Genomic DNA, 7,765 nt, shown 5'->3' with positions numbered 1-7,765 from the left:
CATCACTTCCTGCGCTGCGGGGGGCACTTCCTCATCTCCATCAAGGTATGGAAACCAGTATAGACCAGTATGGACCAGTATGGACCAGTATGGACCAGTATAAACCAGTATAGACCAGTATAAACCAGTATAAACCAGTATGGACCAGTATAAACCAGTATAAACCAGTTTAAACCAGTTTAGACCAGTATAAACCAGTTTAGACCAGTATGGACCAGTTTAGACCAGTATAAACCAGTTTAGACCAGTATAAACCAGTTTAAACCAGTATGGATCAGCATAAAGTGATTTTTTTACTGGTTAGGACTGGTTTTAACTGGTTCAAACTGGTTTTTAACCAGCTCTAACTGGTTTTTACCGGTTCCTAACTGGTCCAAACTGGTTTCTAACTGGTTTTTACAGCTTTTTAACTGGTCCAAACTGGTTTCTAACTGTTTTTTCCTGGTTTCTGACTGCTCCAAACTGGTCCAAACTGGTTTCTAACCGGTCCAAACTGGTTTCTAACTGGTTTAAACTTGTTTTTAATCAGTTCTAACTGGTTTTTACTGGTTCTAACTGGTTTTTACTGGTTCCTGACTGCTCTAAACTGGTTTCTGACTGGTCCAAACTGGGTTTTACTGGTTTTTAACTGCTCCAAACTGGTTTTTACTGGTCTTTAACCGGTCCAGACTGGTTCCTGACTGCTCCAAACTGGTTTTTAACTGCTCCAAACTGGTTCTAACTGGTTCCTAACTGGATTTTACTGGTTTCTAACTGGTCTGAACTTGTTTTTACTGGTTCCTAACTGGTCTCTAACTGGTCCAAACTGGTTTTTAACTGGTCCGAACTGGTTTCTAACTCTTTTTTACTGGTTCTAATTCCTTTAAACTGGTTCTAACTGGTCTTTAACTGCTCCAAACTGGTTTTTTCTGGTTTCTAACCGGTCCAAACTGGTTTGTAATCAGTTATAACTGGTTTTTACTGGTTCTAACTGGCTTGTAACCAGTTCTAACTGGTTTTTACCATTTTGTGATCGGTCCAAACTGGCTCCTGACTGCTCCAAACTGGTCCAAACTGGTTTCTAACCAGTCCGAACTGGTCCAAACTGGTTTTTACTGGTTCCTGACTGCTCCAAACTGGTTTTTACTGGTTTCTAACCGGTCCAAACTGGTTTTTACTCGTTCCTAACCAGTCCAAACTGGTTTCTAACCGGTCTCTAACCGGTCCAAACTGGTTTTTAACTGGTTGAAACTGCTTCCTGACTGGTCCAAACTGGTTTCTAACTCCTCCAAACTGGTTCCTAACTGGTTTTTACTGGCTCTAAATGCTTTAAACTGGTTTTTAACTGGTCTAAACTGGTTTTTACTGGTTTTTAACTGGTCTAAACTGGTTTTTACTGGTTCCTGACTGCTCCAAACTGGTTTTTACTGGTTTTTAACTGGTCTAAACTGGTTTTTACTGGTTCCTGACTGCTGCAAACTGGTTTCTAACCGGTCCAAACTGGTCTTTACTGGTTTTTCACCACTCCAAACTGGTCTCTAACTGGTCCAAACCGATTTTTAACAGCTCCAAACTGGTTTTTACTGGTCTCTAACCAGTCCAAACTGGTTCTAATTGGTTTCTAACCAGTCCAAACTGGTTCCTGACTGCTCCAAACTGGTTGTTACTGGTTCCTAACTGGTCCAAAGTGGTTTTTACTGGTTTTTACTGGTTTCTAACTGGTTCCTAACTGGTTTTGACCGGTCTCTAACTGGTTTCTAACTGCTCCAGACTGGTGTCTGACCAGTCCAAACTGGTTTTTACTGGTTTCTAACCGGTCCAAACTGGTTTTTACTCGTTCCTAACCAGTCCAAACTGGTTTTTACTGGTTTCTAACCGGTCCAAACTGGTTTTTGCTGGTTTCTGACTGCTCCTGACTGGTTTTTACTGGTTTTTAACTGTTCCAAACTGGTTCTAACTGGTTTCTAACTAGTTTTTACTGGTTTTTACTGGTCCAAACCGGTCTCTAACGGGTCTCTAACTGGTTTTTACCGGTCCAAACTGGTTCTAACTGGTCCTTAACTGGTTTTCACCGGTTTCTAACTGGTTTTTACTGATCCCTAACTGGTTTTTACTGGTTTTGACCGGTCTCTAACTGGTTTTTACTGGTTTTCAGCAGTTTTTAACTGGTTTTTTACTGTTTTTTACTGTTTTTTACTGGTCCGAACTGGTCCCTAACTGGTTTTCACCGGTCCCTAGCTGGTTTTAACTGGTCCGAACTGGTTTTTACTGGTTCCTAACCAGTCCAAACTGGTTTTTACTGGTCCCTAACTGGTTTTGACCGGTTTTTACTGGTTTCTGACTGGTTCCTAACTGGTTTTTACTGGTTTCTAACCATTCCAAACTGGTTTTAAGTGGTTTTTACTGGTCCCTAACTGGTTTTCACCGGTCCCTAACTGGTTTTAACCGGTCCGAGCTGGTTTTTACTGGTTCCTAACCAGTCCAAACTGGTTTTTACTGGTCTCTGACCGGTCTGAACTGGTTTTTACTGGTTTCTAGCTGGTCCAAACTGGTTTCTGACTGCTCCAAACTGGTTCTAACTGGTTGTGACCGGTCCCTAACTGGTTTTTACTGGTTTTGACTGGTTTTGACCGGTCCCTAACTGGTTTTTCCTGGTTCCTGACTGCTCCAAACTGGTTTTTACTGGTCTCTAACTGGTTTTGACTGGTCTCTAACTGGTTTTTAACCGGTCCAAACTGGTTCCTAACTGCTCCAAACTGGTTTCTAACTGCTCCAAACTGGTCTCTAACCGGTCCAAACTGGTTTCTAACCGGTCCAAACTGGTTTCTAACCGGTCCAAACTGGTTTCTAACTGGTCTCTAACCGGTCCAAACTGGTTTTTACTGGGTTTTAACCAGTCTGAACTGATTTTTACTGTTTTTTAACCGGTACGAACTGGTTTTTACTGTTCTTTAACTGGTCCAAACTGGTTTCTAACCGGTCCAAACTGGTTTTTTACTGGTTCTAACTGGCTTTTAACCAGTTCTAACTGGTTTTTACCCGTTAGTGATCCGTCCAAACTGGTTCCTAACTAGTCCGAACTGGTCTCTAACTGGTTTATACTGGTTCCTGACCAGTCCAAACTGGTTTCTAGCCCGTCCGAACTGGTCCAAACTGGCTTCTAACTGCTCCAAACTGGTTTCTAACTGCTCCAAACTGGTTTCTAGCTGCTCCAAACTGGGTTCTAACTGGTTTTGACCGGTTTCTAACTGGTTTTTACTGTTTTCTAACTGGTCCGAACTGGTTTCTAACTGCTCCAAACTGGTTCTAACTGGTTTCTAACTGGTTTTTACTGGTCCCTAACTGGTTTTCACCGGTCTCTAACTGTTTTTTGCTGGTTCCTAACTGGTTTCTAACCGGTCCAAACTGGTTTTTACTGGTCCCTAACTGGTTTTGACCGGTTTTTACTGGTTTCTGACTGGTTCCTAACTGGTTTTTACTGGTTTCTAACCATTCCAAACTGGTTTTAAGTGGTTCCTAACTGGTCCCTAACTGGTTTTGACTGGTCTCTGACTGGTTTTGACCAGTCTCTAACTGGTTTTCATCAGTTTCTAACTGGTTTTTACTGGTTTTTACCGGTCCAAACTGGTTCTAACTGGTCTCTAACTGGTTTTGACTGGCTTCTAACTGGTTTTTACTGGTTCCTAACCGGTCCAAACTGGTTTTTGCTGGTTCCTGACTGCTCCAAACTGGTTTTTACTGGTTTTTAACCGGTCCAAACTGCTTTTTAACTGCTCCAGACTGGTTTTTACTGGTTTTTAATTATTCCAAACTGGTTTTTCCTGGTTTCTAACTGGTTTTGACCGGTTTCTAACTGTTTTTTACTGGTTTTGACCGGTCCAAACTGGTTCTAACTGGTTTTGACTGGTCTCTAACTGGTTTTTACTGGTTTTCACTGGCTTCTAACTGGTTTTTACTGGTTCCTAACTGGTTTTTACTGGTTTTGACCGGTCTCTAACTGGTTTTTACTGGTTTTCACCGGTTTCTAACTGGTTTCTAACTGTTTTTAACTGGTTTTTACTGGTTTCTAACTGTTTTTTACTGTTTTTTACCGGTCCAAACTGGTTCTAACTGGTTCCTAAGTGGTTCCTAACCGGTTTCAAACTGATTTTTACTGGTTCCTAACTGGTTTTGACTGGTTTCTAACTGCTCTGAACTGGTTTTTGCTGGTCTCTAACCGGTCCGAACTGGTTTTTAACTGGTCCAAACTGGTCTCTAACTGGTTTTGACCGGTCCCTAACTGGTTTTGACCGGTCCGAACCGGTTTGCAGGCGAACTGCATCGACTCGACGGCGCCGGCCGAGGCGGTGTTCGCGGGGGAGGTGAGGAAGATGACGGCCGAGAGGATGAAGCCGCAGGAGCAGCTGACGCTGGAGCCCTACGAGAGGGACCACGCCGTGGTGGTCGGCGTCTACCGGTGACTGGGGCAAACTGGGACAAACTGGGAGGGACTGGGATGAACTGGGACAAACTGGGAGGGACTGGGAGGAAAAAAAATGGGAGTTTTAGGGTGAAAAATGGGGATTTTAGGGTTCAAAATGGGGATTTTTGGGGTTAAAAATGGCAATTTTGGGGTTAAAAATGGGGATTTTAGGATGAAAAATGGGACTGGGAGGGACTGGGATAAACTGGGAGGGGACTGGGACAAACTGGGTCATACTGGGAGGGACTGGGAGCAAAAAAAACGGGAGTTTTAGGGCGAAAAATGGGGATTTTAGGGTTAAAAATGGGGATTTTAGGGTTAAGAAGGGCACTGGGACAAACTGGTTTATACTGGGAGGGACTAGAAGCAAAAAAAACCAGGGGTTTTGGGCTGAAAAATGGAGATTTTAGGGTTAAAACTGGCAATTTTAGGGTTAAAAATGACAATTTCAGAAATGAAAATGGGACTGGGTTATACTGGTTTATACTGGGAGGGACTGGGACAAACTGGGAGGAAAAAACCCAGGAGTTTTGGGGCAAAAAATGGGGATTTTAGGGTTAAAAATGGGGATTTTAGGATGAAAAATGGGACTGGTTTATACTGGGATAAACTGGGAGGGACTGGGATGAACTGGGTTATACTGGGAGGGACTGGTTTATACTGGGAGGAAAAAACCCGGGAGTTTTAGGGTGAAAAATGGAGATTTTAGGGTTAAAAACGGCAATTTTGGGGTTGAAAATGACATTTTCAGGGATCAAAATGGGACTGGGACAAACTGGTTTATACTGGGAGGGACTAGAAGCAAAAAACCCCAGGGGTTTTGGGGCGAAAAATGGAGATTTTAGGGTTAAAACCGGCAATTTTAGGGTTAAAAATGACAATTTCGGAAATGAAAATGGGACTGGGTTATACTGGTTTATACTGGGAGGGACTGGGATGAACTGGGAGGAAAAAACCCGGGAGTTTTCGGGCAAAAAATGGGGATTTTAGGGTTAAAAATTGGGATTTTCAGGTGAAAAAGGGCGATTTTAGGGTTAAAAATGGCAATTTTAAGGGTAAAAAGGGGATTGGAAAGCACTGGGTTATACTGGTTTATACTGGGAGGGACTGGTTTATACTGGGAGGGACTGGGAGCAAAAAAAACGGGGATTTTAGGGTGAAAAATGGGGATTTTAGGGTTAAAAATGAGGATTTTAGAGTTAAAAGTGACATTTTCGGGGATCAAAATGGGACTGGGATAAACTGAGAGGGGACTGGGACAAACTGGGTTATACTGGTTTATACTGGGAGGGACTGGGACAAACTGGGAGGAAAAGACCCGGGAGTTTTAGAGCGAAAAATGGAGATTTTCAGGATAAAAATGGGGATTTTAGGGTTAAAAATGGGGATTTTAGGATGAAAAATGGGATTGGGAGGGACTGGGATAAACTGGGAGGGGACTGGGACAAACTGGTTTATACTGGGAGGGACTGGGAGCAAAAACCCCAGCGATTTTAGGGCAAAAAATGGGGATTTTCGGGTTAAAAATGGGGATTTTGGGGTTAAGAAGGGCACTGGGCTGAACTGGTTTATACTGGTTTGTACTGGGAGGGCACTGGAGCCCTACGAGAGGGACCACGCCGTGGTGGGCGGCGTCTACCGGTGACTGGGGCAAACTGGGTTATACTGGGATGAACTGGGACGGACTGGGAGGGACTGGGAGCAAAAAAAACGGGGGTTTTAGGGCAAAAAATGGGGATTTTAGGGTAAAAAATGAGGAATTTAGGGTAAAAATGGCAATTTTGGGGTTAAAAATGACATTTTCAGGGTTCAAAATGGGACTGGTTTATACTGGGATAAACTGGTTTGTACTGGGAGGGACTGGGACAAACTGGGAGAAAAAAACCCGGGAGTTTTAGGGTTAAAAATGGGGATTTTAAGGGTAAAAAGGGGATTGGAAAACAGTGGGTTATACTGGTTTATACTGGGAGCAAAAAAACCAGGAGTTTTAGGGCAAAAAACGGCGATTTTCAGGTTAAAATGGGGATTTTAGGGTTAAAAATGACATTTTCAGGGTTCAAAATGGGACTGGGAGGGACTGGGATAAACTGGGAGGGACTGGTTTATACTGGGAGGGACTGGGAGGAAGAAAACCAGGATTTTTAGGGTGAAAAATGGAGATTTTAGGGTTAAAAATGGCGATTTTTGGGTGAAAAATGCGAATTTTAGGGTTAAAAATGGGATTGGTCCGTACTGGTCTATACTGGTTTATACTGGTTTTTTTCTGGTCCATACTGGTCCGTATTGGTCCATACTGTTTATCCCAGTCCATACTGGTTTTTACTGGTTTATAGCAGTCCATACCGGTCCATACCGGTCCATACCGGTTCATACTGGTTTGTACTGGTTTATACTGGTTTTTACCGGTTTATCCCAGTCCATACTGGTTTATACTGGTCCATACTGGTCTATACTGGTTTTTACTGGTCCATACTGGTTTTTACTGGTTTATACTGGTTTTTAGCGGTTTATCCCAGTCCATACTGGTTTATACTGGTTTATAGCAGTCCATACCGGTCCATACTGGTTCATACTGGTTTATACTGGTTTTTACCGGTTTATCCCAGTCCATGCTGGTTTATACTGGTCCATACTGGTCTATACTGGTTTTTACTGGTCCATACTGGTTTTTACTGGTTTTTACCAGTTTATCATAGTCTATCCCAGTTTATCCCAGTCCATACTGGTCTATACTGGTTTTTACTGGTTTCTCTCCCCCCCCCCAGGCCGCCCCCGAAGGAGAAATGACGTCATCGCTCCTCCGCCCCGCCAGGGGGCGCCATCGGCGGGGGCGTGGCCTAACCCGGAAATGGACACCTCCAACCCGGAAGTGGGCGTGGTTTAACCCGAAATGGGCGTGGTTTTTACCGAAATGGGCATGGCTTGACCCAAAATGGGCGTGGTCTGAGTTGGCCACGCCCCCGGCGCGGTTTTTGTGGGGTGGGGGCGGGGCCTGAGGGGATTTTTTTGGTAAATAAAGGAAAAAAATCGTTAATTGGAGCCGTTAATTAATTAATTGGGGCTTCATTAATGGGTGGGGGTGGGTAATAAGGTAATTAAAAGGTGATTAATTATTCGGGAGTGATTAATGAATGGAAATTAATTAGATTTAATTAAAGGTAATTAGTTCCTCAGAAGAGTGATTAATTAAGAGAAATTAAATGCAATTAAGGGTAATTAAGGGTAATTGGCTACTGGGAAGGATGGTCAATAAATATAAGTTAATTAACTCTAATTAGTTATTGAAAAGGATGATTAATTATTTGAAATTAATTAAGGGTAATT

The 7,765-nt window shown here is 43.0% G+C and overlaps 1 long non-coding RNA gene across 1 annotated transcript; it reads left to right on the top strand.

Annotated features, from left to right (window-relative positions):
* Nucleotides 1–7,473, top strand: LOC130587859 (uncharacterized). Its single transcript, XR_008966864.1, has 3 exons — nucleotides 1–45; nucleotides 4,290–4,435; nucleotides 7,207–7,473. It is a non-coding gene; the product is annotated as an uncharacterized LOC130587859 (long non-coding RNA).
* The last annotated feature ends 292 nt before the right edge of the window (nucleotides 7,474–7,765 follow it).

This window comes from Malurus melanocephalus, unplaced genomic scaffold (assembly GCF_030028575.1).
Source record: "Malurus melanocephalus ecotype Western Australia unplaced genomic scaffold, MMel_1.1 scaffold_2583, whole genome shotgun sequence".
In the NCBI taxonomy this organism is placed as follows: Eukaryota; Metazoa; Chordata; class Aves; order Passeriformes; family Maluridae; genus Malurus; species Malurus melanocephalus.
This window is presented reverse-complemented; position numbering and strand designations above follow the sequence as displayed.